Source organism: Ictidomys tridecemlineatus, unplaced genomic scaffold, assembly GCF_052094955.1.
Source record: "Ictidomys tridecemlineatus isolate mIctTri1 unplaced genomic scaffold, mIctTri1.hap1 Scaffold_63, whole genome shotgun sequence".
Classification (NCBI taxonomy): domain Eukaryota; kingdom Metazoa; phylum Chordata; class Mammalia; order Rodentia; family Sciuridae; genus Ictidomys; species Ictidomys tridecemlineatus.
Genome location: NW_027524348.1, coordinates 83716 through 109602, shown reverse-complemented (window position 1 = coordinate 109602; position 25887 = coordinate 83716). Strand labels below are relative to the sequence as shown.

Sequence of the window (25887 nt, the reverse complement as noted above, 5' to 3'; positions counted from 1 at the left end):
CCCTCCCCCGTAGTCAGACTTTCAGGGTGATTCCGGTTGAGGCTAGATGTTGAATATAGCGAACATCTTTGTACTAAGGTAACATCTTTGCAAACTTGACTCAGCATGGTCAGTTGGTCAGCCACAGATAGGTTCCCTGTGCCCTGTGGGTGGAACATGGGAATTGTCTTCATGAAACCTGGCTGGCCAGAGCTTCCTTTCCTGCCCCTGCTGCTCTAAGGCCTCTACTTCCTGTCTGGCCTTCAGCAGGGAATGGCAGCCTCCTCCCCACTGTTGCATACACCACCAGGCAAGTCTCTAGGCAGTGGCTTCACAGCTTCAGACACAAAGCAGCTAAGCAGCAGCATGTATTGAGCACTGCTGGTATGCAAGTGATTGCACCAGACACTGGGGGGTTCTAGGCGGAGCACCAGGCATTCCTCGGAGAGTTACATTCCATGTGCTTGGAAGGCAGCCACCAACCGAGCCCCAGGTAGGCTAGGAAGGAGGCCGGGGTGAGGCTGTTTGGGAGCCCCAGGCATTTCTGAGCCAGCATCCTCTTCCCCAGCCTGGTGAACAACTACATGATCTGGAATCTGGTGCGGAAAATGAGCTCCTTCCTCGACCAGCGCTTTCAGGACGCTGACGAGAATTTATGGAAGTCATGTATGGGACCAAGAAGGTGAGCTGCGACAGTGATTCCTGGGTTCATGCTGAGCACCTACTGTGTGCTCTGCCCTGGGGCTGGTAAGACCACTGTACCCTCAGGCACTTACGAGGGTTGAGTCTAGGAGGAGAATGAAGAGGCCACTGAGGGTCCATCTGGGGTCATGGGAACACTGATGGGGACTTAGGCCCCCAGGGTGGGCAGAGGCTCTGGAAGGAGGTGGTTATGCCAAGCCAAAGCACAAAGAGGAGTCTTAGCAACTCAGCTGGTTTGCAGAGAAGGTAGTTTCTATTCTATGCCTCCAGCTGCTTCCCCGTGGAGATGTCAGCGCTCTCCTTATGTAACTGTGACTCTAAAGGTGGGGACTTCTTCCCCAGAAGCATCAAACACATCAAACACCTGCTCACGAGGGTTCCCTGATTCTTATCCTCCCTGTTTGTAGTCAGGGGAACCCAGTCCAGATCCAGGTTCTCTCAGGGAGCAGGAGTCCCAGGCCCCAGATCCAGTAGGCTCCACCCATCTTAAGTGCCCCCAAACCTCTGCGGCTCCTTTTGTAAGAGGCTTCCAGGCCTCCCTCCCTCCCTCCCTCTCGCCTGGGAAGCTGATGCCAAGAATTCTGATGCCAAGAATGAGGCCTCCCATCTCATTTACGCATCCAACAAACAGTTACTCCTGCACTGTCACCGTGGGCCAGGCCTCAAGCCCAGTGTGGGAATACCAAGATGGGTGGGATGGATCTGTGCCCAGGAGCCCTGCCTGCCTGGGAGGTGCCAGGGCTGACCTGCCCTCATGTACCTAAGGCTCAGAGAATGGCTGGGAGTGCCCTGGCTGCAGAGCAGGGGAGGCTGGGCAGAGATTTGAATGGGAGGTTCTGCTTCTTACCACACAGCCTTGGGCGGGTCACTTAAATGGGGCAGGGACTTGGTCTTCCCGTCTGTGAAAAGGTGATCCCTGGGCTCCGTTTCTTCGGGCCGTAAAGTCGGTTCCAAAGGCGGAAGCTTCTGCTGCACGCCTGGCCGGCTGTCCTCGTGCTACCTGCCTACAATCCGCAGATCTTGGTGGGGAGGAGGGACCCCTCTCCACTCCCTGCTGGTGCTCCTCGGGTTACGGTGAAGAGGCTTCACGTCGCACAGCCTCCTCAGGGGCCTATTGGCCCTCCTTTTCTGCCCGGAGGTGGCCCCCACGTCAGATGAACCTGCCTGACCCTTTCTTGTTTCAAAGAGTTTTCTCCTCATTCCAAAACCTTTGTCGTAGGCAGTCAGAGTGGCCTTTTTGCGGGAAATCACTGGAGCCAGACTCTCTGGTCTCAAGCCCACCGCAGCACTTACTCCCTGGGTGCTCCCTTTGGGCCAGTGACTTAACCTCTCTGTGCCTCGTTTCTCTCCCTTAGTCTCCCTCGAGCATTCTAGGCGTGCGGGCTGCACACCCTGGGCTCTCAGGCGCTCAGTGCTGTCACGGCTGTTGACATCATTACTGCACCTCTGTCTCCTGCTGGATATTCTGGGCATTTCCACAGAGTCCTCAAGGGCAGGCCCGCTGTTGATTCAGCTCTAAATTCCTGAGACCTGGCACAGTCCCCGAGCAGGGGAGTCACTCAGGACACAAATGCGTGTGTGTAAAGTGAATGGGCTTCTCCAGAGACACCGGGCAGAAGACAATAAGAATCTGCCCGTGATCCAGCCGTCAGAGCCTCTGCCCAGCCTCAAAGTTGGAGACTCCCTAGCTGTGACCCAGTATGTGCTTGGCCTCAGCATATCCAGGCCAAGTCTGTGTCCAGCTGTGGGCTGCCCAGTGGCTGGCAGGGCGGCGGGCAGGAGGGAGAGGGGAGCAGAAAGCAGCCATTGAAACGGACACAGGTTGGGACAGCTAAGCAGAATCCAGGGGCTACACTTAGACTCGAATGGCCTTCCCTTCCTTCTTGACTAGAAAAAAAATGTTTTAAGTCATAATTTACATACAATAGAGTATTCAGTATTCCTGGCCATGGTGGCACACTCTGGTAATTCCAGGGAGACCCTGTCTCAAAATAAAAATTTGAGACATAGACTAGTTTAGTGTGGTGTTAGGGTGGCCCTGGGTTCCATCCATAGCACCCCACTAAGAAAAAAAGAAAGCAAGCCCGCCTAGCATGTGTGATGCCCTGGGTTCAACCCCCAGCACTTAAAAACAATATGCACACACATGTGCATAGAGTGTGGGTGAAGGATACAGTTGGTTGATTTGTGACAATGAAGTCGTGTGTGTGACCACCAGCCTGGTCAGGACAAACAAGGTTTCCGTGGACCCAGTTACCCAGCATGCCCTCGGGCCCCTTCCTGCGTCTCCTCGAGGTGCTACAGATGGGCAGCCGAGTCCTACACTGTCTGCCTGGCCGCCTGTCTCAGTGAGTCTGTGGAATTCGTCATGTTGTGGCATCTCTGAGTAGCTGGTGCTCCGTGCTGCCAAGTGGTATGTCGCTGTAGAAAAACACCACATTTTGTTTATCCATCTGTCTGCCGATGGGCATTTGGGTTGTTCACAGTAGGGCTGGTGTGAAGCAGGCTGCCCCGAGCTGGTTGTCACGCCTGTTCCTCAGGGTTAAGAGGACCCTGCAGCCGGACTGGTTTCCATAAGCAGGGTCATCACACCTGGTCATACACACTGTCCATGGAGGGATGGCCGGGCAGGGGGACAGCGAGGCTGAAACCCTCCCGGTGCTCTTTATCAGCCCATGCTCTGGGGAGCTGCAGCTCAAGGACCATTTCTGGTTCATACTGAGGTGTCCTGTGGGCTAGCACTGCTTGTGGGTGAGACTGAGGAAGAACCAACTTAAGCCCGGCGCAGTGACACACCTGTGATCCAAGCTGCTGGGGAGGCTGAGGCAGGAGGATTGCAAGTTCAAGGCCATTCTGGGCAATGAGCATTGAGAGACCCTATCTCAAAATAAAATATAAGGAAAGAGCTGGGGTTTGGGTGGGCATGCGGCTCAGTGGTGAGGCGCTTGCCTGGCATCCTTAGCACATTAACAAAAAAAGCCGACATTGAAGTTTTGTGATGTCACTGTGGCCTTCTCTCTCTAGGAGGCTGTAAATGGGGCTGGGCCCCTGGCCTTCTGGGAAGGTTGCCATTGCTCAGGTGGACGGGCAGCTTCCCGAGGTTCTGCGCCTCCAAGATTCCTTGTGTCCTCCAGGAGGCAGGACCAGGTGGAGTTGGCGGGAGACCCGGATGGAGGACCAGGCATGTCAGAGTTCCCATCCCTGTGGCACCCCTACCCACTGTCACCTACTGGACCAGTGACTGCCCTTACTGAATTTCTGCTTCCTGTCTGTCCAGTGGCCCATCCCTGCCTGCTAGGGGTGCTCAGTGGCAGACCTTCGTGAACTGCCAAGCACAGAGGCTGGTACTCAGGAGACAGTAGATGGTGGCCATGAGGGGTGTCTGTGGACTAAAATAACTTCTGCAGCCAGAAGAGGTCTGTCTCCCTGGAGTTCTGGGGGAAAGCACAGGCCTCCTATGGCGCCACCTCCCAGCCAGGCCTTGGGAGAAGGAGGACTGGGCCCAGTGACCCTCTGTGCTCGTGTTTTCCAGACCTGCCTTCCTCGCTGGAAGTTTTGCATGAGTGACACGGAAAACAACCTGGGCTTTGCCCTGGGCCCCACATTTGTCAAAGCGACCTTCGCCGAGGACAGCAAGAACATAGTAAGTACCTCCCCTGTGGACAGAGTGGGCATCACATCTGCTGGACCACCCCCCACCCCGCCGCCAGCCTGACAGCCCACACTCTGCTCTGCCCTGGGCCTTTCCTGTTCCAGGCCACAGGATCCTGGGGCCTTCTTTAACTCAGAGGCCGTCTTCTCAGGCTGCAGGGAATGACTTACTAAATGACTTCCGTGGTTGAGGGCCAGGCCAGTTTGTGTTATTTAATTTGATCTTCCCAGTGACCCCACAGGCTACCACAGCCATCTCCACCTCCTGGGGCTGTGAAGGACCCCACCAGGTAATGTTGACCTGGAAGTGACATTTTTCTTACTCTGAGGGTGACAGAATTATTTGGGCAGGTACAGGATCATCATGTCTGAGTGCTGGGGAGACAGCCAGCCCCCAGCTCAGATTCTGGCTCTGTCACTTGGCTGGGTGACTTGAGCGGTGTTCTCCCCTCACCTGGGACATGAAAGTAGGGCTGTCCCTTCTGCAGAGGGGTGTTAAATTGTTAAGGTGAGATTGCAATAAATCACCAAGTGGATCTTAAAGCAAGAGACAGGCCAAGGGCCAGGCTGCTAGTCCACACCCTTCCACCCCCCCTCCCAGGGTTCGAGCACACCTTTTGTAGTCCAAAACCATATTAACGCATAAGTGGCTGTTGCTATGACTCAAAACCATAAACAAACATCATAAGATCTAAAATCATAAGCAGTAAAGAGGGTGGGCCAAAACGTCCCTAGTCAAGGACAAGTTAAAGAATGGCTACTAACATCTAGACAGTCCACCTCTGACAGGGTAGATTGTCCAAGAAAAATGGGAACTGAAGAGAGGACACTTTTACGTTGTATAAGAATTGCCATCTGTGTCGCCTAACATGCTATGCTAGGCAACCGCTCGCTGATGGGTGCAGAGGCGGAGCTTTTCCATGGGAGAAGCGTTTCTTACATGATGTGGAGTCTCAGGGCAAAATGAAGTCTGTGTGGTCATTGCCCACAAAGCCTGGCCATAACAAAATGAGATGCGACACGTAAAGAACACCTGGCCCAAAATAAGCTACAGTCAATGGCAGCAATTGTTTATCACATCTGCTGAGGCAGAATCTGAATCCAGGTCTGTCTGGCCCCAACCCCACAGCTCTTGCCTTCCCCTTCCCCAGAATCCTTCCATCTTCTATCTTTGGCCCCTGGGTCTGCCCGTGCATCGTCACCCTCAACAGCTGCCATTTGCGCATGAGTGTGGCCTTTCTGAGTGCTCCTCAGATCAAGTTCTCTGGGTGTTAAAGCTCTATTCCATCAAAAAGGATCCCATCAGCCTGGGAGAGGCCATGTCTTCTGGATGGCTCCAAACGAGCATTCCACCATGCTAAAGGCTCCGAAAAGTCCTGCTGTGAACCTTTCTGCTTCCCCACGGCACATCCAAGCTCATTCAACCACAGAGACCAGTGCGCGGAAAGCCCGTCTTGTCTCACGGGATGTCCATGTTAGGAACATGGTCTGGAAGCACAGCCGTGGCCACCCTCTTAGCCCGCTCTGCAGAACCCGAGGCCTTGAGCGTGGGCTCAGTTTGACCTCGGGTCCAGTGTCATCCTGCCTGGGGCACTGGTTGCATCCAGGGGGACAGTCTCCAGAGCTGAGGGTGCAACATCTGTCTCCTCAGGCCAGCGAGATAATCCTGGAGATCAAGAAGGCCTTTGAGGAGAGCCTGAGCACGCTGAAGTGAATGGATGAGGACACCCAGAAGTCAGCCAAGGAGAAGGTAAGGCCGCCCAGGGGCTCGGGCACCCAGGCTTCCTGCACCTGGCGAGAGCAGCAGAGAGAGAGAGCAGGGCTAGGAGAGACCAGCCTGTCCCCTGGGCACGCATGGATGCTGTCCTGCCTTGTGACCATTGTAGTAGGCTGGGGGCAAAGCCTGAATCCTAGTGTCACACATCTCTTGGCTGAGGGTGGACAGGCAGGAGAGCACGCGCAAGAGAGGTGGACCAAGCCACTGTGGTGCCCGCTCCCTCCACAGCTCCCAGTTCCCCAGCGGTAGGGGATGGAGCCTCAGAACCTCATCACCTGCCAAAGGTTCCAACCCTTGAACTTTGGGGACACATTTGGACCATAGCAGCTTCTCTTGGGGAAGCAACATTTAATCAGAAACCCAAAAGATTAACTGGGGGCTGGGGTGGTGGCTCAGCGGTAGAGCACTCGCCTCGCCTGTGTGAGGCACTGGGTTCGATCCTCAGCACCACATAAAAGTAAAAAAAAAAAAGATATTGTGTCCACCTAAAAAAAATAAATAAATATTTTTTTAAAAGATAAGTTAGGCAAGGAGGGAATGTTTCCAAAAAGAGATGTGAAAGTCCTAAGTGGGGAGGTGCCTGATCCCCCACCCCTTGACCTGACCCTGAGCCCAGAGCCCACAGAGCTGGGGCCAGCTGGCCAGCATCGCAGGTGCTCAGTTCTGTGTCCCTCCCATCTAGGCGGACGCCATCTACAACATGATAGGCTACCCCAACTTCATTATGGACCCCAAGGAACTGGACAAAGTGTTCAACGACGTGAGTGGCTTACGCCCTGCCATCCCAAGTGCCCACTTGGGGAGGGGCCAAGGTGGGCGGGACGCCCAGGGCTTCTGGAGGCAGGGAGGCTGACCTGGCATCATGACAGCCATCAGGGGATTAGCTCAGTGGGAGAACGCTGGCCTCGCATCATGACTCCAACTGGTTCAACCCAAGCACTACATAAAATGGGGGGCAGGGGGGCTGGGGTTGGCTCAGTGGCAGAGTGCTTGCCTCACACACGTGAGGCCCTGGGTTCAATCCTCAGAACCACATTAAATAAATAAATAAATAAATAAAGATATTATGTCCATCTACAACTAAAAAATTTTTTTTTAAAAAAAAGGTCTTGGGGAAGCAGATCCTAAAAGGTGCAGCACCACCTGACCCTGACTGAGCCCAGAGCCCATAGGGCTGGGGTCAGCTGGCCAGCATCATGGCCCTAAAACACCACGAGGTGGGTAGAAATGTGAAGCCCCTCACACCCCCATTCCTGCTCCAGAGCGGCCATCTGTCTTCAGGGTTGTACCCCAACCTCCTCAGAGAAAACTTGGACCTCAAATTTTGACCTTGAGATGGGGATGGGAACGAGGAGGCAGCCATCCCAAATGCACGGTGACACTCCACTGAGGCAGAGGGGGATTGCTGCCTCCCTGCTGCCAGAACCTTCGGCACATCACCCCTTTAAGTGGGTTGTGATTTTGCCCCAAATGATAGTTTCCTATCTTCTCATGAGTGAAATTTCTGAAATTCAGGCATTTTTGAAATTATAATAACCTCTCATCATGGTTCTATTTAAAACCTAAGACTATTAAAATTACTTCTGAGAATAGGAGACTCATTCCACAGCCATGTTTCTTGAGAATAATTTCAGACACCCCACGGTCATCATGGTGCGAGACCCAGAGTCTCCTGGAAATAGCTCAGGCAGGGCCCACAGGAAGGGGCCTGCCCCTGAGGGCCCAGTGTTTTATCGAAGCCCTTGGGTACACCGTAAAGATCCAGAGTGGACCTGGGGGAGGGCTTTGCACCTGTCAGGAGCTGAGAGGCCTTGCCCAGGGATAGGGGTGTGATAACACCTGTCCCCTGACATTTCAGAGCTAGATTCCAGCGTGGTTCATTAAATCTGTGCTGTCCAATTTGTTAGCTACCAGCCATGGGGTCTATTTAATTCATCAAAACTTAAGTTAATTAAAATTTAATTACACTAGCACATTTGAGATGCTCGGTAGCCACCTGTCACCAGAGTCTACCATATTGGCCAGGGTGGGTATAGAACACACAGAGAACACACCCATCGTCACAGTCCTGCAGGACAGTGATGGAGATACTTTTTGCCCAAGGGAACCACTGCCGGGGCATCCTGCAGCACTGTGACACTGTCAGGCGCCTGAAGGAGACAGTTGTTGCTGGGCCCAGCAGGTTAGAGGCCTCCAGAGGGGCGGAGCCTGCAGCTCCGAGCCCACACTCTGGCCCTGGGCCTGCCGACCCATCCCTTCACCTCGAGGGGTCTGAGTTTCTGAGTTTCCTCTGGGCGTGCTCCCATCCTGTGTCTCTGCTTCTTTTTTCAGTACACGGCAGTTCCAGACCTCTACTTCGAGAACGCCATGCGATTTTTCAACTTCTCATGGAGGGTCACCGCTGACCAGCTCAGGAAAGCCCCCAACAGAGACCAGTGAGTCCCTCAGGCCCGGCCAGGAAGGCCTTGGTTCCCCACCATAGGGATGCACCCCGCTGAGCTTGCCTTCCCCACCCACTGTCAGGTGCCAGGTGTGACTGTCACAGAGGCCCTCTTTTCAAATTAAGAAACCAAAAGCCGCTGGGTGCGGTGGCCCATGTCTGTAATCCCAGCAGCTCAAGAGGCTGAGGCAAGAGGATCGCAAGTTCAAAGCCAGCCTCAGCAACGGAGAGGCACTAAGCAACTCAGTGAGACCCTGTTTCTAAATAAAATACAAAAGAGGACTGGGGATGTGGCCCAGTGGTCGAGTGCCTCTGAGTTCAATCCCCAGAACCCTCTGCAAAAAAAGCCAGAGTAGAGCCCATCCTGGCCCCAGTCTGTGCCGCAGCGCCCAGCCTGTTGGCAGAGTGAAGGCCTGGCACCACATCCCAGCTTCATGGCCTCCGCATTCAGGGCCTTCATTTCATTATCTTCGAAGTAGAAGGGAAGGGAACTGGTTCTGGGGTCATTGAAGCAATCCAGTGTGGGAACTGGGGAGAGCCAGGCCCTGAGAGGAGGCCCTCCGCATGGGTGAATGTCCCATAACTCCTCACAAACAGGAGCGGTGGTTTCTCCCACTGTCTCCCTGAGAGCTGGGGAAGGTTCTAGATGGGCGCTGATAACCAAGCACATGAGCACACTGCAAATCCCACTGTGCATCAGTGTCCCTTAGGGAGCAGTTTCAAAAATAGTCTCCTAGGATGAGGGTGTAGCTCAGTGGTAGAGTACAGCCTAGTACTTGAGACCCTGGGTTCCCTCCCCAGCACTGCCAAAAGTGTGGGTGTGGGTGTGGGGGTTGCCTCCTGATGTTTTTTTTTTGTTGTTGTTGTTGTTGTTGTTATGGTGGTGTTTGGTTGTGGGGGCTTTTGCAGCGGGGGTAGGGAGTTCCTAGGGATTGAACCCAGAAGGGCTTCATCACTGGGCTAAATTCCCAGCCCTGTTTTATTTTTTATCTTGAGACAGGGTTTGACTAAGTTGCTGAGAGCCTCACTAGGTTGCTGAAGTTGGCCTTGAACATGTGATCCTCCTGCCTCTACCTCCCAAATTGCTGGATTACACTTAGGCACCACTGCACCTGGCCATAGCCTAACTTCTACCCCAGATCTTAAGTCAGAATAATCTGGAGAAAGACCCTTCTTTTTAAAATGGTCTCCCCAGGAAAGTTAGATGTAGTCAGCCGGGTACTAGTCCCTCCACTCCTGAAACAGGATAAATCTTACCAAAAGTCAGAATGAGTCCTCTTTGCCTCTGGCGCCCTCTTGTGGGCAATGGAGGTTCAAACATCCTTTTCCTCCAAGTTTTCCATTGTCAACCAGGGTCCCCCTAACAAACAAGAAGGTAGGTGGGCCTTCACCTTCAGAATATGGCACAGACACTACTGCCAATTTACCTGGCTTTTTAAATTTTAGATTAAAATTTTTCACTTAAACTTGTCTTCTAGCCAGACACAGCAGTATTCATCTACAACCCAAGCTACGCAGGTGGCTGAGGCAGAAGGCCTGAATTGCCAGCCTAGGCAATTTAGCAAAGTAAAAAATAAGGGCAAGGGATGAAGCCCAGTGATAGAGCACCCCTGGGTTCAGTCCCCAAGGAAGGAAAGATTAATGCAGTGTGGAAAATCTGAACCAGTCGTGGTGGTGCACACCTGTAATCCCAGTGGCTCAGGAGGCATGGGCAGAAGTTCAAAGCCAGCCTCAGCAAAAGTGAGGTACTAAGCAACTCAGTGAGACCCTGTCTCTAAATACAATACAATATAGAGGTGGGCTGAGGCTCAGTGGTCATGTGCCCTGAGTTCAATCCCCATTAGCCTCCTTGCCCCCCCACAAAAAAAATACAATATAAAAAATCTGAAAACTTATCCATGAACTTTTCATACCCTGTACACTAAAATCATTGATCTGTCTTGCACTTTTTGGATTTTTTACATAATCATGGCCTCATGCATTGGTCCTTTGGAAAATAGCGTTTTGCCAGGCATGGTAGCACACGCCTGCAATCATAGCAGCTAAGGAGGCTGAGTCAGAGGGATCATGAGTTCAAAGCCAGCCTCAGCAACTTAGCAAGGCCCTAAGCAACTCAGCAAGATCCTGTCTCTAAATACTATATTAAAAAGGGCTGAGGATGTGGCTCAGTGGTTACACACCCTGGGTTCAGTCCCCAGTATGAAAAAAAAACAGAAAAGAAAAAAAAATTGTGGTTCCACTAAGATTTACAGATTTTTCACTCTCATATGCTGCAGCCAAAATTTTTTTTTCACATTAGTTAACATCATAGTTGACCTCCTGAGAAAAGTCTTAAAGTACTATCAAATTCATGATGGTCAATACAAGTTTTCCAAAATTTTAATTTTTCTTTAAAACTTTAGTTTTTTTGAAACCTCAGATTTTTATCATTGGTAATAAATGACAAAATGTGAATTTTTCCCCTGAGGTGCTAAGCTTCCCTTTTCATTTTCAAGAACATGTCTGCCTAGTTGCCCAAGTCCAAAATTCCATGGCTGGTCAGTCATCCGAAGAGGATGAGAGAGGCCTGAAGCACCACGTGGGTATATCCCCATTGGTCACACGGGATATTAAAGACTGGTACTTGGGGGCCGAGATTTAATGGAATTAATAGTTAGGCTACTTTTTCCTGGGTGTTGTCAATGAAAATGACTGGCTGGTTTGTTTTGGTTGGAGCACCTTCTGGGGAAGGAGAGGTGGCCGCTAGGACTTGCCTGGCTCCCTGCCTAGGTGGCAGCAGTGTCATCCACAGTTGCTTTTGTACCATGATGCACATCTCAACACGTGGCAGAGGCAAAGTGTCTCAATGTTATAATGAAGATAGTTTTGACATCATAAACCAGAGGATCTTGGGGACTGTCCACAGACCACACCTTAGAACAGTTTCTAGACACATTTCAAGCCTCAAAAATAACCTCAGTTCAATATCTGATGGTCCCTCTTGCTGTCTGTGAGCGCCTCGATGTGGCATCCTCTGAGGTGACATCTCTGATTATAGACATTCAGGTGTTTTCTAGTTTCCCCCTCAGAAACAGTGCTGCCCGATGTCCTTGTGCTGACTTGGGCCCGGGGTCAAGGAGAACCCACTGGAGTTCCACTCCGCCCACCGCCTGGGCTCTCTCGCACCTGTTGCTTGCAGGTGGAGCATGACCCCGCCCATGGTGAATGCTTACTACTTGCCTACCAAGAATGAGATCGTGTTTCCAGCTGGGATCCTGCAGGCGCCCTTCTACACCCGCTCCTCGCCCAAGTAGGCCATCTCTGGTACTGGTGCCCCGATGGGTTCCCCGCCCCTTAGCCAGCCCTGTGTCTGCAGCTGACCCTGACAGCCATCTTACTGAGCCATCTGCGCCCCGGTGGACAGGTGGCCTAGAATTGCAGCGTCGTGGGTGCAGAGCGCAGCATCCCCCGTCCCCTGCCTTCCCTCCAGGGGTCTCTGGGGCCGAAAGCTCCTGCAACCAGGAAACATGGCACAGTTGTGCAGTCAAGAGCCCCATGTGGGAAATACTGCTGTGACAGTGGCTTAGAGCAGTCACAGCCAGGGAGTTGGCGGGTGAGGGCGCTGTCTTAGAAGCTGGACTCCTGGGATGACCGTGTGGAGCTTGGGAAGAGGTGCTGGCCCATTCCCAGGCTCCATTTGCTTTAAAGCTTAACTGCTAGTCTGTGAGAGGGGACAGTGATCCTCTAGAGTGTCCAGCACGTGCATATCACCCACAGGGCACAGCTGGCTCCCTTAGACTGCCCAGCCTCTCACTGTCTCCAGGGCTGTGTCCCACAGAGCCCCGAGAGACTCTGCTACATCTCAGGCCCAAGAAGTGAGGGCCACATGACAGGGCAGGAGCCAGAGGCCTTGTTCTCACTTTGCGTTTCTCCCTCCAGGGCCTTAAACTTTGGTGGCATTGGTGTCGTTGTGGGCCATGAGATGACTCACGCTTTTGATGATCAACATACAGGTTCCTTGGGGTCCCTCCAGATAGAGCCCATCAGCTTCTTAGCCCCGCTGCCTCTGCTCCCTGGGACTTAGCTTTGGAGAGAAGGACCAGAGTCTAAACCCTGGCTCAGCCGCTTGCCAAATGCTCTCAACTCGGCAAGTTACGTCATTCTCCAAGCCTCCTTATCTGCAAAATGGGTGCAACAGATCCAGGTGGGGGTGGAGAGGATCGTGTGAAGACTATCGCGAGCACCTTCTGCAGGGTGCTGGGTGCTCGGTGCAAAGTGGGAATCAGAGATGTGGAAGTCACACCCTCCTCAGCAGCTAATGTCCAGGGTCTTCCTCAACTGCCCCCTCTTGGGGACAAGAAGGAAGTGGCAGAGACCCTGGAGACCAGGCCTGTCATGTGCTTCTGATTCTGTCAACTCCACTGGCCCCTTGCTGGCCTCCATTCCTTGGGATCTGAGGCTCTTGGCCAGTGGAGATCCACCCCGCGCCTCAAGCCTTTGCACAGCCACTCGGCCACCTGCCTGGCCACTTTCCCCCACCCTCTCCCACTCGGTCTGGCCCGTCCTCTGGCCCTCTGATGGGCATCCTGTCCCTGTGCAGGCTGGAGGGTGGGGGTCAGACAGAGGAACCCACTTGTCACTGGGAGGGAAGAAGAGCAATAGCAGGGACAGGTCCCACGGTGCCACTCCTGCGCTCTGACCACAGGGCGGGAGTATGACAAGGACGGGAACCTCCGGCCCTGGTGGAAGAACTCCTCGGTGGAGGCCTTCAAGCAGTAGACGGAGTGCATGGTGGAGCAGTATAGCAGCTACAGCGTGAACGGGGAACCTGTGAACGGCCGCCACACCCTTGGGGAGAACATCGCAGACAACGGGGGCCTCAAGGCGGCCTATCGGGTGGGTCTGCTCCCCCTGTGCACCTGTCCAGGTCCACATCTGTCCAGATGCCTCATCAGTAGGTCAGCGTAGAGATGCCTGGCAAACTGCAGGAGTGATGTGCCTCAGTTTCCTCATCTGTCGGTGGGGGTGGGGAGGACGAGAGCAATGACTGTGCATGCAGAGCCTGACGCGGGTGCCCAAGGCCTTCTGCTCGGAGACCACCTGCCTGAGAGACCCGGGAGAGAGCCAGGGTGGGGTCCACCTGCAGAACTGGCCCCTTCTTACCTTTGAGGGGGAACCCACTGCCAGGTAGGGCAGCAGAGTCCAGTTGGACACTGAGCACAGAGCCAGTTCTGGGTTCTGATCCTAGTCTAGAGTAAGTGGCCACCATCTGAGCTCATTGGCTTGGCTCTGAGCCCCTGACCTGCACCCTCAGGTGGCCAGAGGTGAAAGCAAGTGACTCTCATACAGGTCCCAGCCCGAGAGGCAGCCTGGCAACTCACCAAGGAAAAAGGGCCAGGGGCAGGGGGTGGTGGAAGGAATAGAAAGCAAGGGCCTCTGTCACTGAGAAAGGAGCTTGGTTCTATTCTGGTGACAATGGGAGCCACTACAGGGTCAAACAGGAGAAATGATATAAATCCTTCTTTAAGGCAGGTCTGCAAGCCCGCAACCCGTGGGCAAATCCAGCCCCAGCCTGTCCCTGTAGGTTTGGGGGACCTGGCCACACTGTGTCCACAGGTTGCCTGTGGCTACTTTTGCACTCTGAACGCAGAGGAGGATAGTTCAACAGGGACTGGTAGCCCCAAAGCTGGAACATCTACTCCGGCCCTCACAGAGGAGGTCTGCCAACACCCACCCTAGATGGTTTGCCACATGAGGAGGGGACCAGGCTTGTGTCCTTGGTTCCTCTGAGTCAGGGCGACCCGTTGGAAGCTGTTGTGTGGTTAACCAGGCAAGAGGCCCTGTGGAACAGGGGGAAGGGTGAGGAGGGTCAGATTTGGGGTGTTTGACTTGGCTGGAAGAGTTGGGGGGCACTCTGGGTTTTGAGCCTGAGTAACTAGGAGGGTGGTGCTGCCATCGTATGGTGGCAGGTTTGGTGAGGGTACGTGTGTGTGTGACTTATTCCTTCTTTGCCATGCTGAGTTGGATGTGACCTTGGGTGTCCTGCTAAGGCAGTTGAATATCCAGATCAGGGAAGAGGCTGGTGCCAAAGTGCACATTGGAGAGCCATCGGCATTGTATGGCGTTTTAGGCCTTGGGGTCAATTTTACTCCCCTTTAGGGAGGGAGCAGAGAAAGAGGAGGGATCCTCCAGGCTGAGCCGAGGCCCAGACCCCAGAAACCAGCCCGGGCCTGCACACTAGCCCCTCGCCCCTGTGTCTTGGCTGCCCTCAACCTTTGGCCTTCTCTCCTCCCAGGCTTACCAGAATTGGGTAAAGAAGAATGGGGAGGAGCAGACCTTGCCCATGCTGGGTCTCACCAATGACCAGCTCTTCTTCCTGGGGTTTGCACAGGTGAGTTCATTAGGGGAACAGGTACAGGTCCCCTCCGATCACCAGCTCCCTGACTCATCAGACCATCTTCAGGTCATTACCCTGTGAGGAGGTGAGCTTCCTGTCATTAGAGAGATTCAAGGAAGGGCCAAGAAAAAATACTAGTATCCTGTATGTGGTGGAGTAGGCCCCTCCTGGTTCTGGGGTTCTAGAAACTTCTTAACATAGCCAGACACGGTAATGCATGCCTATAATCCCAGCTCCTTGGGAAGCTGAGACAGGAGGATCACAAGTTCGAGGTCAGCCTCAGCAACTTGGCAAGACCCTATCTCAAAATAGAAAATGAAAAGGGTTGGGATGTAGCTCAGTGAGAGAGCAATCCTGGGTTCGGTCCCCATAACCAGGGGAGAAAGAAATCAAGACCCACCAGGTCGGCACTTGAGTTGGCCTTCAGTTGATTCCCAGAGCTGCTTCTCGAGAGAGTGCCCTGCCCAGGAAAGATGAGATCTGGACTAAATCCAAGATTTGTAAAGTAGAGTTTGGGCAGAATCCCAGCCTGGTACGTTGGCATCAGACAGAGACCCAGCTCTGGCTGAAGAGACACAGCTCGGTGACACCTGCGTCAGAGAGGGGCACGGGCGCACACCAGCCTCCCCTCCGACCCACCCACGGGCCTTCCTGACTCCTTGGGGTGTGAGCACCAGGTGAGGGCTCATTCCACCCCTGCACAGTGACCCCAGCTTCTCCCCCTTGTTCCCTCAAAGGTCTGGTGCTCTGTCTGTACGCCCGAGAGCTCCCACGAAGGCCTCATCACCAACCCCCACATCCCCTCCCGCTTCAGGGTCATCGGCTCCCTCTCCAATTCCAAAGAGTTCTCAGAACACTTCCACTGCCCCCTTGGGTCACCCATGAACCCTCGTCACAAATGTGAAGTCTGGTAAAGGGCAGAGCACAGAGAGCCAAGACGGAGGAGAGGAAGGGGCTGAGGACGAGCCCCGAGGGGAGGCTGCCGAGTCCACCCCTCCTTCCAGCCCCTTGGCCGCCCAGGGACCCTTCCCGAACTGCAGGGTTTGCAGCCAGCACTGGGCCAGGTGGGGGTCCTTCACATACCCGAGTTGCTCCCCTGTGCAGACCGGCATCCCAGCGTGCACCAGCTCCAGCGGGCATTTGGGTATCGGGCTGGTGGCTCACCAGGCCTGGTCCCCACAGCGACAAGGGCCAGGGGACACAGCCCCCTCGCCCACATCCAGCACCACATAGACCACAATTACCACTGTGTCAAATGCTTTAAGATAAATTTTTTGGGGGAACTATATTTTAAACATTGTGGAATACACTGGAAATCTTCAGGGAAAAATGCATTTAAAACACTTTTTTTTTGCATGAAGGATTGTTATATTTATTATGTTTTCTTTTTTTTTCCTAAATAACCTGTGGACAAGGAAGCCCCACTGATTTACCCCCTCACTGCAAGGCTGGGCTGAGGCAGGGACACATACACACCTGCCCCAGGCCACTAAACAAATCCTCTGACTGTGGTGACTACTGCATGGCCACCCACAGACAGGAAATGTGGGAGCCAGGCAGAGGCCCAGTTCATGGCCAGCTGCTCTCAGCTTGCTGCCCCTGCCCCCAGAGTTCAACCATGGAAACCCCAACAAGGAAGATCTCAGCCCCACATTCACAGCAGGGACTCATGGCTATGGCAGATGAAGCCAGGTCAGGGTCCCCAGCATAGTCTGAGGGCACCCAAGCGCCCTGAATCTGGAGCACAGGGCCCTCCAGCACCAGATGCACACAGCTGCCCATAGACCTTCTCTTTTGGCCCTTCCTCTTCGGGTCACCCCGTGGGACGTGTTGCTTCTCTGTAGCAACCCCCCACCCCAGCCATTCTGGGCTCTGCCTTGCAGGATCCCTCTCCCCCAAGGGAAGGAGGAAAGAGACTGCCGTTCTTGTCTCCAGAAGGGTCCAGATCCTCCCCTGAGCTCCGTCCTCAGCCCCCATCCTGGTCAGCTTCCAGACCAGTTCTCTAGTGCCTTATCTGAGGCTGCGGCCTGGGCAGTGCTGAGGAGATGACCCCTGCCCCAGCGGCTCCTGGCCTCCTCAGTGGAGCCCCCAAGTGTCCTGATTGGAACCCAAGGCCATACTCCCACTCCTGATGCTCACAGGGCCACCCGTCAGCCCCCAGGAGCTCTGGCCTGCAGGACTGTGGCCCTGGGTAGTAGAAGGTAGATGCTGCTGCCCTCACCCTGCACTCCAGCCATCAAGGCCCCCTGGTTTAGATCAGGACGGCCCCTGCAGCTGGACAGGCTCCCCTCCTTAGACAGGAGGCTAAGGGAAGGGTTCCTCAGCGCAGTCTGGCCCATGAAGTCAAGAGACCAAGAAGGTCACCCCTTCCTAGAGGCCACAGCTCCTCCCAACAGCAGATGCTCAGGCTCCACCAGGTAGGTGGACCCAACTGCAGCCGCACAGCAGCTCCTGTGGAGAGACCAGGCCCTGCCCCATGGCATGCCCCTTACCGAGGAAGCCTTGTCCAAGAGGCACAGACAGCTCGGGTCAGCAGGAGGCTTGTGAGTGGACTCCAGGTGAGGCCCCTGTTCCTCACAAACAAGTTCAAGGCCTGAGAGCTCTTTGGAAGAAAAAAAAGAAGGAACCAGGGAAGGAGCTAGAGCCAGCCACCTGGGAGGTAAGCCTTTTCCGTCCCTGCGCCTCCCTGTGCCTCCGCTGCCCCACCCTCCTGCCTTCCCCAGGGAAGGGTGGTCCAGGAAACTGTCAGCACCACCAGCCAGACAGAAGTATCTTGGGCTGGAGTCTAGCCAGAGGGAATGGAGATGGCACTCCCCGTCAGGATGTGCGGGGCAGGGGGAGAAGTCCAGGCCCACGCAGAGGCAGTGTCCCCACTCCCATTGCCCCTCCACAGTGTCAAGGCCAAGGGGAGATGGGCAGCTGCACTCCCAAGACCAGGGGAGCCTCGGGCTTGCTTCTCTGTGGGCACATGGGTGTGGGGTTTGGAGGTGGGAATCTATTTTTTGTATTATGTTTCGTGCTACTGTAGTTTTGTGTGGCATTATTGTAATTAAAATAAAGTACTTGTATCGAGAGCCACTTGTGTCTGAGTGTCCTTCCAGGGTGCTGTGCATCCTTTGGAACCACAAGAAAGCCCCAGCCAGCCCAGAGCAGCCCACCCTAGCCTCACTAGGAAGAGGCTTTGGACCCTGAGGAACAGCTGGAGCTTCCTCCTGCCTGCACCCACCTAGCCAGCACCCCCACAGCCAGCTGGGCTTCATGGGCAGGCTTGTGTGCACCCCCTACCCGTGAGAATGATGCATCTCATGGCCTGGGCCCAAGGGGCTCCCTGGTCAATGTCATCTTTCCATTATCTCAGAGCAAAAGAGTTTCTGGATCTCAGATGCTTGGGCAGGGCAGGCAGGAAATTCAAAGAGGTCCAAAAAACAGCCTCTGCTGGCTTTTACATGTGTTCTTCCTGCTGCCTGGAATGTTCTGACTTCCCCACCTGGTGAACTCCTACCATCCTTCAGTGCCCCATTCACCATCACCTCCTCTAGGAAGCTTCAGGTCTGCATGGGGGGGGGGCTCACACAGGCTTTCCTCTCCTTCCAGAGGGTATTAGTTTACTAGGACTGTTGTAACTAGGTACCACAAACACGGTGGCCTACACGACAATTGAGGTGTTGGCCACCCAAGTCTCTGGGGTTACGGGTGTGGGTCACCAAGCCCGGCCTGACTCTACCTGTCTTTAAAAGGAGTAGGTCATTTCTCTGTTTCTCTGGCTATAATACCTACAATGTACTCTCTTCTTCTGTCTTGGTAACCATCAGGTATGGGCGACAGTGAGGATGCCAGAGAGAGTGATATGCTTTGAGCTCAGATTGTCCCCATGAGGTGCGAAGGGGCCTGGGAGGCCCATAGGCCCCAGTGTCTCTCTCCAGGGCAGCTGGGAGAGCCTCCTCCCCTCCACCTCTTGTCCTCAGGAGAGCAGCCTGTTAAAAGAGCAGGTCCCTCTCTGTCACTGGCTCCTACCTCTTGTGTTTGACCCTGTTGTGTCCTGTTTGTTTTGTCTGGGGCAGTGCCGGGATTAACCAGGCCTCAGGCTGCAAGCGCCCCACTGAGCAACACCCCAGGCCTCCAGCTTCTTTCTGGAGCCCAAACAGGCCAAGCCCTTTCCCACTGAGGCTCTGGGTCCCTTTTGTCCTTCAGGCTGGAATGTTCTCTGCACAGAGGGCACACCCCTCCCCAGCAGGATGGATGTATGAATTCTGTTTAGACCTTCCATGAGTCACGTGCCTATTGGAGTGCAGCCATGTGCAAGAGTTCTCACCCACCTCCCCTGGAGCTCACAGTCTGTGGGACAGAGAATTTCTCAGCCCTGATGCTCAGAGGAGGTGTCATTCGGGGACACTGGGTTGCAGGGCAGGAAGTGGCTGAGTTGGGTTCTGAACCCAGGCCACTCGCTTGGAAAACATGAGAAGCCGCTAGAAACAGAATGCCCCAGGGATGCCACGTGTGCAGAACATGCATGCGCGTACACACACACACACACACACACACACACACACACACACACACATGAAGGCACAGGATGGAGGAGCTGGCTGCTGCCCATCCTTTTCCCAAGAAGGGAGCTTTTAGCCACCCTTCCCCCAGCCCTGGGCCTGCAGATGCCCTCCCTCCAGACAGGCCACCTCCCAGGGACTAAGGACAGGCTCCTTCCTCCCCGGGCTGGGGTCCAAGCACCCCTTGCTCTTCCCATCTTCCTAGATCCTCGCCCAACCTTGTTCTCCCCCCCCCCAAGCAGGACTTGAAACCCCAGCCTGGCCCTTCAGACTTCTCCTGACACATGTGGAAACACACAGGATGTAACTTGGGAACAGCTGGAAAAAGTAAGCAATCTGTAACAATCGTGTAAGCAGAAGGGCCTGCAGAGGCCTCTGAAAGGGTGTGGGAGCAAGGGGTTAGGACAGACTTTAAACTTGTAAAGAGTTTGGTCCACTGAAGAGCCCAACCAGAACTTGGAAAACCTCAGAAGAGAAAACTGAGAAACTTTACCAAAGACCGTCAGAGAATGCCCTTGAGCACCTGCCGGTGGGCGGAAAATTCCAATGTAATATTCAATGCCAGCTCTCCCAAAATTAATGTGTGATTTCAGCGTACTCTCAGCCAAAACCCCAAGATCATTTTGCATAGAATTTGACGAGCTGCTTCACATGAAAGGGAAAAAGCACAATCAGGACAATTCTGAAAAAAAATTGAAACAACGAAGGAGCTATATTCCATATGTAAATATTTATAAAGCAATGGTAAATGAGAGCTGCTGTAGGTTAGGAACAGGTACCAAACTGGAATAGACCAGAAGCCAGAGACAACCCTGCACATATATAGCAATTAGTGTAAGATAGAGGAAGCACTTCGTGAGTGGAGAAATGAACCATTTAATAAATGGTGTTGGGGGATCCATTTGAGAAAAACTGAATTTAGATGGAATTTCTTCCTACTGTGTACATCAGTAAGTTCTCTATGCATTAGAAACCTAAACAGACTAAAATTATAAATGTATTAGATAAAATATAACAATCTGTTTATAACTTTGGATTAGCAAAACCACCTTTTTTAGCATTTATTGTTACTGTAATTGGACACACAATACCTGTATTTCTTTTTCTTTTTTAATTAAAATACCTTTATTTTTAATTTTTTTTATTTTTATATGGTGCTGAGAATTGAACCCGGGCCTTGCACATGCTAGGCGAGTGCTCCACCCCTGAGCCACAACCCCAGTTCCCCTTTATTTCTTTCATGTGGTGCTGAGGATGGAACCCAGAGCCTCACATGAGCTAGGCAAGCGCTGTACCACTGAGCCACAACCTCATACCAGCAAAGCCACCTTTTAAAAACCAAAAAAAGAAAAAAAAAAGAAAAACATAAAGAAGATAAACACATTTGGCAATACCAAAATTTCGTTCTTTTATAAACCAAGGTACCATGGGGAACGGGTGCAGCTCAGTGGTAGAGCGCCTGCCTAGCATGCTGAAGGTGCTGGATTCAACCCCCAGAATCACCAAAAAAAGAAAGAGAAAGAGAAATCCAGAAATAAATGAGAAATAAAAAATTTTCCCCTATCCTCTGACCACCATTCACAAAGGAGGGCAGCTTAAAATGGGAATTCTTCTCAAGAAATGGGCTGGGAGAGGGCCAATTACAGTCTCCAAAACACAGGTACAGACAGGGAGGTGGACCCAGGGTGTGGCTCAGTTCTAGAATGCTTGCCTAGCATTCTGGAAGAACGCAAGTTCAAAGCCAGCCTCAGCAATTTAGCACTAAACAACTCAGTAAGACCCTGTCTCTAATAAAATACAAAACAGGACTGGGGATGTGGCTCAGTGGTCGAGTGCCCCTGAGTTCAATCCCTAGTACCCAAAAGAAAAAAAATTAAACTTAATAATAATTTAATTATTTACATGCTCATTTAAATGTGTTCCATATACATGTGTTCAATTTTTTATGATTCTAAACAGACTGATTTTTCAGAAATTCTTTTTAATTTTAAATTATCTTTACATTTAGAATCAAGTGAAACATATTTTAAATACTGGACTTAGTTTTCTTTCATCCTATAGGGCTTCATGAAGCAAGAAGTTAATCTAGTTAAAATAAGTAAATAGTAAAAAATAGTAAAAAGAGTAGTTTGCTGGTCTGGCACAATGGCACAAGCCTATAATCCCAGCAATTTGGGAGGCTGAGCCAGGAGGATAGCAGGTTCAAGGCCAGCCTGGGGAAGTTAGTGAGACCCTGTCTCAAAATAAAAAATAAAAAGAGGGCTGGGGATGTGGCTCAAGCAGTAGCACGCTCCCCTGGCATGGGTGCAGCCCGGGTTCAATCCTCAGCACCACATACAAACAAAGATGTTGTGTCTGCCGAAAAACTAAAAAATAAATATTAAAAAAAAAACTCAGGTGGCACAAAGCCTGTGTCATTTATTTTAATAAATAAATAAATAAATTATAAATAAAAAGAGCTGAGGATGTGGCTCATTAGTAAAGCATCGCTAGGATCCATCTACAGTACACATTTAAAAAAAATAGTATTTTTGCTAGTAATTTTTCTTTTTTAAGCAGGGATTGACCCCACGGTTTCATGCATGCCAGGAAAGCACTGTCCAACAAAGCAACATCTACATCCCTCTTATTAAATTTTTGATTGCACAAAAAAGATAAGGATTAAAATTTGTCATGTGGGGCTAGGATTGTGTCTCAGAGGTAGAGCGCCCACTTTGCACCGGCAGGACCCGGGTTCGATTCTCAGCACCACATAAAATAAATAAATAAATAAATAAATAAATAAAGGCATTGTGTTGTGTCCATCTTAAAAAAAAAAAAAAAAACTTGTCATGCCATTGAAATGGACTCTTTGGGAATTCAAGTTTTGTCTTCTTTCTATCCTGATTCCTACAAAGATCCTATATCAGCTTAATTTTTGTTTGAGTATAGTATGGGTTACTACATTTTGATTTTCAGTCTAGTGTGTTAGGGCCTAGAGTATAAATTAGTCCAAAAGAGCCACCACTTAAAACTGTTATCTGACCCATTTTTATTTGTATGGAGGATTTAGCTCAGAGGCCCTTTACCACTGAGCTTTATCCCCAGTCCTTTTTATTTTTTATTTTTAAACAAGGTCTTAACATGTTGCTGTGGTCTTGCTTAATTCAAGTGTTGAGGCTGGCCTCCAACTTGCAATCCTCCTGCTTCACCCTCCCCAGTTTCTAGGATTACAGGCATGTACCACCATGCCTGACTGTTATCTAACATTCTTTAAAATGTCATTGTTCCTTAGACGATGCTTTTTTTAGGATAAAGGGCCCTAGTGCTGTCTGGGGCTCAGTGTTGCCTAGGAAATGCCCCTGTAGGAAGAACCCTGACACTGAAAGACTCTAGGTGGTGGCAGCCATGATGATAGGAATCCATGCTTTGACCCCCATTTCTTGCTCCCAAATCTCCTTTCACCCTCTGCGGCTTCAGACATGAAAAATCGGCCTTCCGAGGGCTGGTGGTCAAAGCTGCTCTCTGGCTTCAGGCCCCAGCTCATATTTGTTAACAATCTTCTTAAGCAAGTTTGCTGAGCAGATCCCCTGGAAATACCCTTTACCTTGTCTCCTCTCCACCCACACCAGCCCCTGCCTCTCAGGAGCACACTGAGAGTCCCTATCAGCGCAGCTGCATTCACTCAGTGAGCATCTGCTGAGGCCCAGGCACCTGGATTTCGGCACCTGCCGTGTTCCCAGAGCTGGGGCCAGAGGTGGTCAAAACCGGCTCATGAACTAGGACAGAAAAAAGAAAAGCCCAGGGTCAGGCAGGAGGCCCTAGTGGACCTAGGAAGTCATCTCAACCTGGTAAGTGACCCACCCTCTCCAGGCAAGGCTGGCGGGAAGAAGAGGAGCCCCAGGCAAGAAAGGCCTGGCATATTCTGGAGCTACTTTTGTCCCTGGGCGGTGCATGGCCTCTGAGACCATGGGAAAGGGCTCGAATTTGTTCCAAGAGTAACGGAAACACCTAGAGGGATTAGAGGCTTCTCAGTAGGAAGTGTGGGATCCAGTTGTTAAGATCCACCTGGCGCCTGGTTTTGTTTTATGGATTTTTGTAGAACTGGGACCAAAGCCCAGGACCTCGCAGGGCTGGGTGAGCACTCTGCATCTGTACCTCCTAGACACCGGCCCAGCCCCACCAGTTCTTTGAGGCCAAGATGGGACTTTGGCTTAGATTAGGACTTGGGATGTTCCAGCTGTCCAGGGCCGTAGGACACACCTGAGCTGGGCTGTGTAGATCTGGAACTGTTGCTCGGTGTTCCTGGCTCGGGAATTTGAGAGGCACATCAGGAACAATGTCTCTGCTCCCACGAGTAGGACCTCCCCTCAGGAGGTCTCTTTTTGGTATGAGGTGAACCCAGGGGTGCTTTATGACTGAGCTGCATCCCCAGTCCTTATTTATTTATTTATTTATTTTTTGAGACAGGGTTTTGCTAAGTTGCTAAGGCTGACCTCCAACCTGTGTTCCTCCTGCCTCAGCCTCCTGAGTGGCTGGTATGTACCTCAGCGCCCTCTGGTCCTCTTCTGTATGTGGCCTGATGCCCACCAGGGCCTCCTTCTCAGCCTGGTGGTCTCAGGAGGGCTGAGCTTCCTACATGACAGTGTCTCCCAAGGGGCAGGAAGCCCAGCCTGCCAGGTGTGTTAGGCTCCTCCCCAGGGCCCAGGTTGACATCCTCCTGCGTATTCTATTCCTCGGAGCAGGGCTGTAGCTCAGTGGTAAAGTGCCTGGCTCAGTCCCTTATACCAGGCTCAACCTCTTATATCAGGCTCAAAATTAAAAGATAAAATGAGGGCTGAGTGTGGTGGCACACGCCTGTAATCCCAGACCCAGGAGGCCGACACAGGAGTATCTCAAGTTCAAGGACAGCCTCAGCAATTAGTCAGATCCAGTCTCCCAATAAAAGCAAAAGGGCTAGGGATGTGGCTCAGTGGTAGAGACTCCCTGGGTTCAATCCCCAGTACCAAAAAAGAAAAAAATTAATATCCTGTGGATACCAGGGGACCGCTGAAAATCTTCCTGCCCGTCCCACCCAGAGCTCTTAGTCTGGCTCTCACTGGGCACATGGCTTCTCTTGTGAACACCAGTGTCTCTGAGCAAAGAATGACCAGTCGGTCCAGTCTGGCATGGAGACTTGAAAACTGTATGGAAAGTACTTGGCACGTGCTAGGAGCTCACTGGGTCACCGGGTCATCAGGAGCCTGACTCTCCATCCTCTCCAAGGCTGGGAACACCCCAGGACACATCTGTAGTCAATTTCTCTGAAGAAGCCCAGGGTTCAAAGCAATCTGGGTGACCCGAGTGCAGAGTCCAGGACTCTGCCCCCAGTCCAGGAGGACTTCTAACTCTGGGCCCAGGGACCCTGCTGCCTTGCCACCCAAGGCTAAGGGTGCTCTTACAGAACGCAAGCTCATTGCTGATCATTGGAGGCCAGTCCCTCCCTCCCCCACTCACTTCCAATGGTTAGAAATACTCAGACTCGACCTGCACCACCTTGTGGGCCAGCAGCGGGAGGTGCTGGAGATGGATCCCGCCCTCCTGCATGCTAGGCAGGTCTGGACCTGAGCTACACCTGCAGCCCAGAGCCCTCCTCTGCTATTTGCTGGTTCTATTCTAATTTGTCTGTGTCAATGTCGGTTTCCTTTTGAAGGGCTGGGGCTCAGATCCAAGGCCTCACACCTGCTGGGTGGGAACTCTGCCCCTAGGCCACACCCCTGGTCCTAGTTTCCATTTCCAGGCTGAACAATGCAAGCTCCTTGGCATTTGCTCTCTTCTGCTTTTATTTATTTTTAAACTGGGGGGGGCTGGAATGACCCCAGGGTCTTGCGAGTGGAACTACATCTGTCTGCTGTTTTCGTGTTTCCCAGTAGTGAACATCTGCCCGTTCGTTCTGTTGGGGACCTGCTTGGGAACAGACACACTGGGCAGTGCCTGGGGCTGGGCCGGGCCTGGTCTTGGCTGCTGGTTCTGTGAAAAATGAAGGATCGAAGGGCTGGCGTGAGGCAGCGGGAGCCTGGACGGCAGCGCCAATCCGTCCTTGGTTATACATAGCTGTCCAGCAGAAGGTTATGTCATTGACTAATCAGGAGTGAGATGGGGCACAGATGGGCCTCTCCATGGCAGGAAGCACATCTTCTCACTATTAGAAGTTCTCTAGTCTGATGTGGCACACGCCTGTAATCCCAGCCACTCAGGAGGCTGAGGCAGGAGGATCGCAAGTTCGAGACTAGCCTCAGCAACTTGGTGAGCCCCTGTCTCAAAAATATAAAAGTAAAAAGGATTGGAGATGTGGCTTAATGGTAAAGCACCCCAGGATTTAGTCCTCAGTACGTCTCCAAAAGGAAAAAAGAATTGAAATGTTCTAGGGAATCAGCACATAGGCTCTAGAGACGGA

At 52.3% G+C, this 25887-nt stretch overlaps 1 pseudogene across 1 annotated transcript in view; it reads left to right on the top strand.

Annotated features, from left to right (window-relative positions):
• LOC144374239 (endothelin-converting enzyme 1-like) overlaps positions 1-17999 on the top strand; it is a 66022-nt pseudogene extending 48023 nt beyond the window's left edge. The window contains exons 8-17 of the transcript XR_013433684.1: positions 548-661; positions 4214-4324; positions 5984-6082; positions 6792-6869; positions 8441-8544; positions 11728-11838; positions 12468-12541; positions 13234-13424; positions 14824-14919; positions 15663-17999. The product of XR_013433684.1 is annotated as an endothelin-converting enzyme 1-like (transcript). The remainder of the gene's footprint in view (positions 1-547; positions 662-4213; positions 4325-5983; positions 6083-6791; positions 6870-8440; positions 8545-11727; positions 11839-12467; positions 12542-13233; positions 13425-14823; positions 14920-15662) is intronic.
• The last annotated feature ends 7888 nt before the right edge of the window (positions 18000-25887 follow it).